Genomic DNA, 12,497 nt, shown 5'->3' with positions numbered 1-12,497 from the left:
AGTTGCTGAGCATACTCTGAAGCCTGATTAAGTTCTGTAAGAGCCAGACTGCAAAGCACAATACAAGACTAAGCCGAGAGGGAGGCTGGTTTAAAGACATTTGACACTTTTACAATTTGTGTTTGGCCATCTTCCTGTGCATGCAGATGAAGTAATACTAAAAAGACTAAAAAGAACAGAGTTGACAAAATGAACATTTTCCAGAGCTAGTTTTGGGAAAGTATGTAGCTTTTTCTCATGGATATATACTAGGATCTCAATAAAATATGTTCCCACACTGTTCAAAGTAAATATGAGCAGAAGAGAGAGACAGCCAGAGTTTTCTCCCAGACCTCAAAGCTACTCTAGAAACCAAGCACAGGCCATCTGACACATCATTGTCCTTACTCAGCAATTACTCCTAATCACCATGGAGATCCTGAACAAGAGAAAGAGAATTCACTATCACAGAAGAGACAAAATCCTATATTCCTGCAAACAGTACTGGTAGCTATTGGTAGCTGCACATCACTGTTATGATTTTTGGGACTGGTCTTTGAGTAGAATTAAGCTCCTTATTTATGGTATTAAAGTAATCAACTCTGGTAGCAATGGAAGAAAAATATAATGAAATTGCACCTCATCCCTAATCAGCGCCACATCAGAAAAATGGGATTATAATTACAAAACTAAACCTAATATGCTGGGTCAGGCATGTTGCATACACATGGCTGTGGTCTGCTTCTAGCAGTGATGAGCACAGTAAAAGCTAGATCTAGCCTCAGAAGCTTACAAGTACCAAGAGGGCTGAGATTCTTTAGGTCCATTTCTTATAAGTGGTTTGTTTATAAATGTTAGTGGTTTTTTTTTTCTTAAATAAATGATGCTCAGACTTCACTCTCTTATTATGTATTCTCATCTAAGATGTGGAATTATATGTAACATGTAAAATTCTTAAATAATTTCTCTTCATCCCTTGCCCTTACTCAGATGCACAGTGCAAGCCTATCAGGTCAGAGGTAATGATTCTAATGACATCACTGAATTTAGACCTCCAGTCATTTTTGCAGCACATCCAAGGTGATGGAGACAGAGGGGGGATCTCATCTAATACAGGCGTTCACCAAATAAACTTCAAGCTTTGCTTCTTGAAAAATAGCAAACATACTCTGCATAAAACGTTTAAAACATCTTTGGGCTGGAGCAAAAACTAAGAATGCAGTTTAGTAATTGTTTATATGTCTAGGTCAAATACTAACAGTTTTTTTGTAATTTCATGTAATTCCAGCTTTTATTTATTAACAACATGTTAATGCATGGTGTTTTCTCTAGGCTCTAGCAAAGGCTATCATGTACTCTGATACACAGATACTGCATCTAAAGCAATGCTTAAAGGATATAATCAAAATCAGCTTTAAATCACAAAGCATTTTGCTAAGAATGCAGAACTGCATATTTTATAAGCCAACGACACAAGAATTGGTTTGCTAAGTCTCACTACTGACACTTATTTAGAGATAAGAATGTTCATATACATTTCCTCTCTATGCTGGAGTCAAAAACTGAAGAATTCAGTAGCCATGGAAGCATTTACTCCACAAACCATTCAACAATTCTCAACCATGTGCCTGTCCTATATACTAGCATGCTATGTGCTTGATGTAGCGCTGATAGAATCAATAACAGCTAAAACAGCATTATAATAATTTGTGTACAAATCTAACGCATAACTTCCACCAATCAGAAATTATCTGCAAATTAACCTAGAGCTATTATCTAAACAAACTTAGCAGTACTCAACATTTCACAGCTAACCAAATTTTAATGAACATAATAAAATTTCCAAACTATTCAGTATTTGAAATGGAAATATCTGTTAACTAGAGAGGTACAAAAGAAAGGTCAAATTACAATTCTGAATATCATAAATGACTCACAAATTCTTGGCAATTAAACTTCTTACAATCACTTTATTAACAAACTAGCAGCGTTCAACCACTCCATGTCATTCTCTGCATATATAAAAAAATTTCCAAGTCTTGTAAAGCATGCCAAAGTCATTGCTGTCAGGGATCAATACTCCTTTTCTACTGGATGGATTAGATCCTGCAGTAGATGCCTCAGCTTTTCCATGGTCATCTCCTGTTAGCATGCAAAATAGTCCACTCAACTCTGTAAAAACATTTATATTAGTGAAAAGATCCCAAATTCACGTTGAGTTCTGACCATTCCTTATTGCTCTAGTCCTTATATTTACTTTTTTTTTGTTACAGATGCCAACATTCCATGATTTATTTGCGTCATTCTGCTAATTTACAGGATTTAATACCAGAGTACAGCTGTGTTTGTCTATAGCTGCTTTTAATACAATTTTTTTTCCACTGGCTTTTAAAGAATTAAAATTATGAATAGCAGCATTCAATTTCTTAAATCTGTATCTAACTGCAAGGCATTTCACTCTTGCACACATAAATATTACTGATTTTCAGATATTACCAGGTGAAGCATAGTGTTATTCAGCAGAAACAGATTTGATATATCCAATCACTAGTTTTTCTACATTTTCTGTGAAAGCTGTTGAAACATCTTTCGAGGCTCTCTTACGGAAATGAGAACAAAAACGCAGAATACATGATCTCCTCTGCCCCCAGCAACATAAACAAGTCTGTGTCTACTTTTCTCTAGGGAGCCAATTCTTCAGGAACTATCAACAGTGAATTCTCTTACTTGACCTGGCCTATATTTCTGATGCGTATGAAAAGCCTTAGATAAGCCTCCAATCATATGGTTCATTTAATGAAAATATAAAACATTCCTGCCTCCCCCACCACAGAATTTGCTGTTTTTAAATGCATTCCTATCCTTTTTCATATTTTGTAATTTATTCACCCAAAATAGTTTGAAAGTTTCCAGCCTCATCCTGTTAAACAAAACACTAGAAGAAATCCCAACTTTATAGCAGATAATCTTCTCATTGTAGTAATAACTGAGAACATGCAACCTCTGATGTTTTGTACTCTTATCATTACTTTCCACAAAATCTTTGAAACCATTTTTTGCAACAGTTCACAATGTTCACTTTTACCAAAACCAGTATATATGTATTTTGAATTAGCTCTTTATAACCAGTAGTCATCTGTAGCTAGCCTTCCCTTGAGTCATCACGGACCTTTTTAGGCAACAAAAGAAAAGTACTTTATGATCTACCTCATTTAATACACGCCTTCTCAAAACCATATTAATTTTTTAAACTTCTTGAAATCTCATTAAATCTGCATTTACTTGGTATAATGGCATATATTTTCACTCATGGCCATGTTACTTCAGCCAGAAACACCAAATGTTGACTACATGCTTATGTGAGCAGGGTGCCATGCTCTAAGTATAACTTAATTTGATGCTCACATTCACAGTACCTCTGAACTTCATAATCTCATCTCTACTTAGATCAGCATACTTTGTGCAATGCATATTTTTCATTCTTGGTGATCCCCAGTTACTGGTTTAAGTAGATGGACCAGAAATCATTCCCTAAGAAAAAAATTATCTATTCCAAATTCTCGTATAGTCTTCCGTTCTCTGCTTTACATTTTTTCTGCTCTGCTCTGGTAGGTGGGTTAAAACTTTAGCTCTAATGAAGATTTGGTTTTGTTCATTCACATCTTGGATATGCTATTTCTCTCTGTAGAATGTATGCCTTTGTTCAAAAGCAGTTCTGCATCTTCCCAAGGTTGCTTACAGCCTTAACTCATGCACTTCTACCATCTACTTTTTTTGTTGGCATCCATTGCTTGCAGATACAGAGTTAGAACCCTATTCAGTTGTTTACCACCTTTCTGAAGAATTTCACCTCTCACAAGTCTAACTATTCCTCATATCTAGGCATTGCCTTTAAAATGTGCTGCATTTTGCTCCCAGCACCATGCATTATTTGTTCTTCAGTAATGACTCACAGTCAAAGGGCTGAATGAAGCCTGTTTCTCAGAGTGCCAAAAGTTCTAAGTAAACACATCATATTTCATGAGCCACAGCAAAACAATGCAGTTCAATGAACTGTTTAAGTTTGCTTGTCATTTTTTGCTTCTCAGTCGTTTAATCTACAAAAAAAAGAAATCTTTCATTTTACATTTCATGAGTGCACTTAATAGCTGCACAGGAAAGCAAGAAAAATCAAAATAACAAGCTATTCTTTATTTAATAACCTGGAAGAATAAATGAGGTGAGCAGTTCTCACTGATAAGCTCAAACATTTACTTTCAGAATCCTGAAATGATCATTTTTGGACTGTCTAGGAGGTTTTTCTTGTTCTTTGCCTGCATGACTAGCTCAGGCCTCCATCGACATCTGCCTGTTTTTGTGAAAAAAACTTTTGTGAAAAGAGGAGCGAATACATCTATTAAAATTGCTAGTTTTTACAGCTGTACAGTTTACTGATTATGTTGTCACTGATGACAGGTATCCCTAGGACAAACTGGCCAGAATTTACTGCAGTTCTTATATACAAATAGATTTCATCACCTTTAGCCTCTTTTCATTGCATCAGAGGACTTGAATTTGAAGTCATAGACAATCACATGCAAACTCATCAGCTGGAAGCAAGTGTTTTTTTTTTTAATATATCCCATTTAAAAAGATTTTTGTTTAAATGATCGTGTTAGGAATCACACTTAAGTTACTTTCATGCCTGGTTCAGATAGTGATTTTTGTATTTTTTCCTAGATAACCTACAAGAGACTTGCTAGTGTCTTCTACATGGAAGGAGACTTTCCTGCCTACTTCCATTCTTTTGGCTCTCTGAAAGTGTTATTTATTAACAGCAGATGTACTCAGCTGGAATTCTGCAGGCCACAGGTGGCCAACCACAATTCTTAAGCTGTTCACTAATATTTGAAGAATAGCTCCCACATCACCCTTATGAACACAGAGGAACAGCTAAATAATGTGAAATCTCAGAGCCAAGTAAAATCAAGTCAGTGTGACTCACCAGAGAGCACTGAGATCCTGTTCTATGCCTCACACTCACAGGAAGAGGGAACCATTAACTTCTGCTGCCTAAGAAAAACTCCCAAACATCTGACATACATACACTGCTGCTACTATATTCACAAGGACTTTGGCGTATAGTTCATGAGGTTGAGGATGGCTGCCTGTGCCTGTTACTGACAGCATACTATAATGCTGTTTTATTTTATAATGCTATAATATATATATTATATATAATTATAATATTATAAAATAGCACAGCATTATAATGACTGCAAATCACAGTATTATAAAGCAATCTATTAGCATACTGCCTTTCCTCATGAAAGTGAAAATATATAGCAAGAGACGCATATTTCTTTTTGAGTTAGATAGTGTATGGGAACCATTTTTGTTTTGCACCGAATACAAGAAAAGCAAAATGATACTGCTAGGTCCCCTAGAGTCTTGGGTATGAAATACTGAATCATTTATTGTAGAATAATATATGTGGGTGGGAAGAGAAGGCGGCAAAACAAAGATTGTGCCTTCTGTGCAGGATCATCAGAATTATAGATGGAGACTGTTCACAGCTGTATTAAGCAGAACTAATGGTATGCAGGGCACAAATGGATTTTATAAAGCAGTTTCATATAATGGGCTTGGTAACTTTGAGAAATGCCTTTCCCCAGTGGTCATTCCATTGATGTAGAGCCTAAAGACAATTTTTCTAATTAAGCAATAAATTAAAGCTGTAGGGAAGTCTAGTAAGTCACTGTTAGAGCTGTGCAGAGCTCCGAAGCTTCAGACTGCTAAAGAGACAACAAGTCTCTTACCTAACCCTATTCATTAATTCTTGCTTTTCCCCCCATTTTTCTTTGGGTTTTGAGATCAAGCCTCTCCCTTTCGGAACTTTCAACATCATTCAAAAATTAGGTGGTTCTGGATCAGACTACATTACCACAGTAACTAACAGCCCCCTTCCTCTTCTCATTTTCCTTCATTTTCCCTCATGAAGCTGAAATCCTTCTGTAAATAGTTTTGCTCTTTGTGTTTTCTGTTACTGCTCTTTCCCTTCTGAGGGGCTGGAGGAAAGTGATTTTGATATGCTGCTACCTCTCCTTGTACACACCAGCTTGTAAGATGAGACAGATATCTGGTTCCTTTGCAGATCACTGGGAGGCAGCCAAAGGGAATACTCCAGATAGTCTCACTGAGAACATATACTATTTTGAAATGCATCTGCTTTTTGACAACTATACATATACCTGCAAATTATTTCCTCCAACAGAGGAAATACCCAAAACTTGCTTCTGTTTTTCCACTGGAATGCACCAGCACTCCTACCTTGTGCAGTAAGCCCGGAATTAGCAGATGAGTTTTAAATCATTTAAACTTTTCCTTTGCATTATTAGTGTGTCCAAGATGTCTGTATCCAAGAAAGAAATAGAAAAGCAATCTGCTCACCTACTAACAGTTATAAGAACAGCACAGATTAGTAAAGTTGATAGAAAGGTACCAGGAGCAACTGTTCTAATGGACAACTGTGGAGTAGCTTCCCAGGAAGTAGCGGCTTTAACCTCCTGCAACTGGCTTGCAGCTTGTGTGGAGGATTCATACTCATCTGATGAAAATAAGATGTGACATACAGTGACTGAAAGTTTCCAACATCCACAAAAACGTGTACCCTGTTGAATCCTCCTTATGTTTTTGGCATCAGTAGTAACTTAACTAGCTGTAAGATGTGATTTCTCTATTCAGCTAATAGGATTTCATGTCAAATTTACTTGTTCCCTTATGACAGAGGTTAAACAAAAGCAGCTAATTTACTTTGAAAACAGTCATTATTCTGTGTAGCTTTGTTGTATACTTTCTAACATCTCTTCAGGCTAGGGCACAGTCTTTATCTGTCTGAACATTTTTATTTCCATGCTACTTTAATGATAGGACAGATTTGACATAACGTGGCACTGATTTTTATGACAACATAATGTGGTCAGTTTTGTTTTCTCATTTTTCCATAAATGAGATAAAATTATTTGCATTTTCCATTAACAGTTTATCCAAAACTTTTTCATGTGCTCAAGCAAATTCAGAGCCTAATAATGCAGATGACTGACTGGGATGACTGTTTTCTGAAAAAAACAAAACCAACAAGCAACCAACCAGCAAAAAAAAAAACAAAAACAAAAACAAAAAAAACAAAACCAACCCACAAAGTTCTGTTTCTAAACACCTTTACTGACACTGCCTTGCCACAAAACAGTCAGTAGGACACCAGCAATCCAATCCACAAGCATTTTGCCTGAGTTTCCATTACTATTCCAGTTTCCCTAAAAATTGTAAAAGCTTTTTGAATCACAGGATGGCAAACAACTGTGCCACTGCTGTACCAGGAGAATATCAGAAGACTAGACAAAATACCAGATAATTCCTTAAGAAAACTATCCTTGCTCATTTTAAATTCTATAAAAATTTCAATAGGCATCTCATACAGAAGGTTTCCAAATCCACGGCACTTTTTTTTGTTATGACAGAAGATTTAACTATTTTTAAGGCACAAGTTTCTAGTTTGAGTAAAAGTCAACACAGAAACTTCAAAAATGTGTTTAATGTCTATAATTTTTTTAAAAAGAGAAATCTAGGCTTTTTTCCTTAAAGCAAAACTCTGTGCTCAGTCAGTACCTTCATCATTTCATTAAACATAAGTTGTTGACTCAAATACTAAAAGGCAGTAGTTGTCAGCAAGTTTTTATTACAGAGAGCAAGTCTGCCTGAGAACATGTAAAGAAGAGAGGAGGAACCATTGATGGACAGTAAAATAAAAATACCCCATCCCCAGCCAAATCCTACAAGAATCCAAGCACTGATAATGCAAAGCCTCTCTATGAGGAATTTTAGAAAAAAATAGAGCTGTCTGTGAACAAACATATAAATGAAGTCATAGGATGACGTCAGCCTGTCAGCTGGCTGAAGTTCACAGGTTTTTCTGCTCAGACTCTTCAGGAAGCTTAGGAATTTGATTTCATCACCAAGGGTTTGTGAATTCTACTCACAAATAAGTATAAAAAAGAAAACAATGTTCAGATCTTCATTTCAATTTAGTAACTTCCAGCATATTAAGGGATGCATAGAACCAACATTTCTAAGCACTAAAATACTGCTGAAAGAATATTATCCCAATAGTCTTCACAGAGGAATCACTGGTAGATTAGTACAAATTTTAGAAACCAGACTAATCTTCTCTCTCGCAAATTCTCCCAGCTATCTGCAAGCAATGAGCAATGGGCCAAGTGCAACACTACAGCAGCATTTAAAGGAATTAAACAAATACTGAGAGCAATCAAGTTAATTTCATTTAAGATTACTTAATATGTATTCACATCATCTTTCTACACATGGTCCTTACCCGGCAGAAAATTAATACCTTAGGAAGAGACTGCAATCAGATTTGTACACATAATAGTTTCATGATAGGGAGCTCTGCCTTTTCGTACAGCCTTAAAAAAAACCAACAGAAAGCCAAACACTGATGTAAGAATAATACTGTTATACTTGAGAGATTATACTTCCTCAGATTCTAGAACTCTATCAAACCATGTTAATCCTTGTGAAATGGATTCCCGCCATCAAAAATTCATTAGCATTTGAAGATGGTAGTTAAAAAGCCAGGAAACATTCATTTCACATAAAACAGCTAAAGGAAAAAAAAATTGCCCTCAAGTTCCACAATACATTGGTTTCTTGTAGATTATTTCTTATTTCAAAAAAAAAAAAATTGAAGAAATTCTGGTTTCTGATTCAACATTCACTTCAAAGTAAGACATGGATGTGTGGGGGGAAGCGTACAATGATGAATTATGTCAGCCTACAGAGCTACTCATCCTTTAAGCTCCCAGATATTTATAAAAAAAATACAGCTTGCTATCACAGAAAAAATTTCTTCCCCATCACTTATCTAAAACATCTTCCACAAAATAAGCTCTGAACAAAACCTATGCGCACTTGCAAGACTATCCTCTTCTGTGTTACTGAGAGAACTGCTGAAAACAGAAAACCCAATAACTACGAAGCTAGACTTTGCAGATTGTCCCTCAACAGCTAGAAAAGAATTAATGTGACTATCTTCTGGAAAAGAAAGCAGACTTCTCACTAAAGGTGTATCTTGAAGGAACTGTTCCAGTCTATACAAATCCACAGAAATTTCACTAAAATGTGAAGGATTAAATACTTATTATTTTCTCAATAGCTGCCTAAAAGAGATGCCTGAAACAGGCAGACGTAAAAAATACTAAGAAATCCAGACAGGCTTTTGTTGGTAGCGGAGGGAATGTTTCCACCAGTCCAATGTTCTGATATGCATTGTCACAGGGTTGGCCACAGGTCTTGATTAAAAAAAAAAAACAAACCTCAAATTTTAGACAGCCAATTCAGAAATGCCAGAAGATGTATTAAAAATCAGATTGAGTTTGTGCTGTCTCGATTGCGTGGTGGACCATGAAACAATTATTACAATTTTTATATTTATATATTTTATATATATATTTTATATTTTGCATTTTATATTTGCAATTTTATATTTTGCATTTTCCCACTGGGAAACTGCTTTAAAGGCGACAGCCAACAATGAGAAGTTATTTGCATTAACAATCAATAAACCACTCTCTGAACCGTGTTTTTCTTAGAACTGGTGACATATACTACAAGAGGCACACAGTAATCTTCCTGAATGACCTAGTCAGAAGCACAATAAAGGAAGGGAGAAATTAGCATCCTAAAGTGCCAGAATAAGGAATGACACCCATTCCAAAGCTTAAACGACTAGAGCGGCTATCAGTACAACCTCCAGTTGTAAATGGTCGGGTCACAGATTGTATATACTTCCCTTATTAGTCACCTAATGCTCAAAAATTTGCTATCACGTAGTTTTTGCAGTCTTCCTTTGCGTGCTGGATAAGAATTTCTTTTCTTTATTTTCTGTAAACAGAACTTTTATGTAGGCTTAAAAGCTCACAAGTAGAAACAAGAACAGCAAGCTAGTATCAAAATCACCAAGCCATTTTTAGAGAAACTTGAACTATCAGCAGGAGCAATGGCTTAAAAGGTTCATTTCTCCTCTTCCGATTCTCTGAGACAGGGACTCCTGTCAGTATTTCTAGATACGTACTCTTCTTACTAGTTTTAAACTCACACACTTGATTCATACAGTTCAACCTAAAAGCAATAACGGAAAACATTCAAGCCCTTGGTTCTACAGAGGAGTAATATCACAAGACAGAGTGACAATTCAGGATGTTATCACAGAATGTTAAGCAATATTCCTATTTTACGCCACAGAAGAGGTAACTGAACTGAATTGAAGCTCAAATGAAACATGTCAGAATTGGAAATGAGTGCCCATTTAAGTAGTTTTGTGCTAAAATACAAGAAAAATACAATTTGCTTAATAAATTACTGGTATATTTGAGACAGAGCTTTATCACAATCCCAATGAAGCAGATTCTCTTCTAGAGACTGCTCCATCAACTTAGTACCTTTAAGACAAATGGATCGATTCACGGAAAGTTCCCTTGACTCATGGGAGACATTTTCAAGGAGCTTTTGAAATGCAGAATTCCAAGAGACAAGGCAGACACTACTGCTTTAAGGAGCACACATTTATACAGGTTATTAAATGGTGGGATGCTTCAGCATCAAATGCTCTTGAATCTAACACTCATACCAGAAGAGAAATATCTCTTCCTGACTCCCTCATTCATACAGCTGTATCAACAGAAGCATACTACACATTATGTGATCCCTCCCTTGTGCTTTGTACTTACTGAGACCAAGAGATCAGCTTCTGGCATGACAGCTGATCACGCCAGATCTGCATGCTGTGGTTGTAACAAACACTCCCCACATCAGCACTGTCAGCATCCAGGTCCAGAAGAGAGATTTTTAAACAAACACAGGGAATTTGTACCACAAACAAACCAGCGTGCAAGTTAGGTCCTACAGGTCTCCTTGGCCAACAGAGCCATGAGCAGCTTTACAATATGCCTGCTGGGCATGAAGGGTATAACCAGCAAAGCTCCATCACCAGAATGCTCCAAGCACAGGCCTGCTGAGCACACACCAAAGAGGCCAGCATAACAAAGCTCTGGATTTGAAGGCATAAATAGTAACTGCGGGAGCCCCTTCCCCTTTTGGTGCCTTCTCTCTCTAACCATGCATCTCAAGGAATTCTGACTCCCCAAAGGACTCCCCAAGCACAAAGGCAAATGAAAGGCACTTTTCAATTTTTTAGACAAATTGAACATATATTTAATACATTCATTTTTCCAGAACCCTCTTGCTCTTTAAGATAGAAGTGATTAATTACTGTGAATGTTTTGCAACTATTCCTAAAAGGAATGGTAAAACACAGATAACAATTTTAAAACAGTGAGGTATGCAAAGTACAAAGGTACTTCTGCTGTAATAAAGAGCAATTTCAATACTGCAACTGTAACAGGAAGTTCCTGGATTGCAATTAAACTAAATTTTGCTTGGCTCAGAGTCATGCAAGTATTTCTTCTCTGCATTCCCATCAATTACATAAGAACAAAAACACTTACTGTACTTAAGTGCACTATTACAGGGGACACAAATAAGTCATTTTTCTTCTGAGGTTGGAGCTAACATTTCTAAAATGCCATATTACACATTTAGCAGACTTGAAGCATGCTCCAGTTTTTACTTGTGTTGCATTAGTGAGCCATGGTATTCGAATCAGATGAAAATGGGAAGTACACTACATATCCTACCCAGACTACACATTCTTATAATGGTAGTAGAGTTGGTTTCACTAATACTTTAATCCAGGAAAACAACCTTTGTATGGTTTCATGGACAGCTTTATGCCAGATGGTAAGGAGGACCACATATTCTTCTGTTAATTTTGATCTTAATTACTGCATCAAAACCTGAGATAAAGGCATCACCTCTGTATCAGTAGATGTAACAAAATATGCCCTGTCACCTCAGAGAAGAGGCCAGATCACATTAGGTATGAACTTCCTGCTTTGCAGATATTTTTCCTCCCCTGGTGTTATTTAAAGTCTGTAACAACAGCTGTTTAACAACAACAAAAATGTAAACAGCACATTCTCATTCAGCATCTTGGCCATTGCCAAAGTGTCTTACTTCCAGGCACTACGGGCTGCAATTTTCTTCCCCTTGAACCAGTTTTAAGAGGTTCGGATCATAACATACTGCTAAAGTCACCTTCACAGTTCAACACTGACTACAGAAAATTTTTCTTCAGTGCCTCTCCTTCACCTTTACATTAGATGACAGCTGCACCAAGTAAAAAAAAAACTCGATCAATTCCCATGTCCTTGCTCTACAGATTTAATAGCTAATCTCAGTCAGTGTTTCCATTCTTTACCGTATCTTGTTCTACCTTAATTCACTTTTAGGTTTCTTGCACTTTCCTCACCACATATGTTAAAAATTCTCTCCTATATAATCTATGCAGCTATTATCGTATATTTCTTCAAATTCATCTTTAGTTCTATGTCTATCCACAGTTA

At 36.5% G+C, this 12,497-nt stretch overlaps 1 protein-coding gene across 3 annotated transcripts in view; it reads right to left on the bottom strand.

Annotated features, from left to right (window-relative positions):
- Nucleotides 1-12,497, bottom strand: part of BANK1 (B-cell scaffold protein with ankyrin repeats 1) — a 131,354-nt gene that overhangs the window by 65,963 nt on the left and 52,894 nt on the right. The gene's annotated exons all lie outside the window — the stretch shown is intronic.

This window comes from Gallus gallus, chromosome 4 (assembly GCF_016699485.2).
Source record: "Gallus gallus isolate bGalGal1 chromosome 4, bGalGal1.mat.broiler.GRCg7b, whole genome shotgun sequence".
NCBI classification, from domain to species: domain Eukaryota; kingdom Metazoa; phylum Chordata; class Aves; order Galliformes; family Phasianidae; genus Gallus; species Gallus gallus.
Note: the sequence above shows the minus strand (reverse complement) of the source record. Positions and strands in the feature narration are given on the sequence as shown.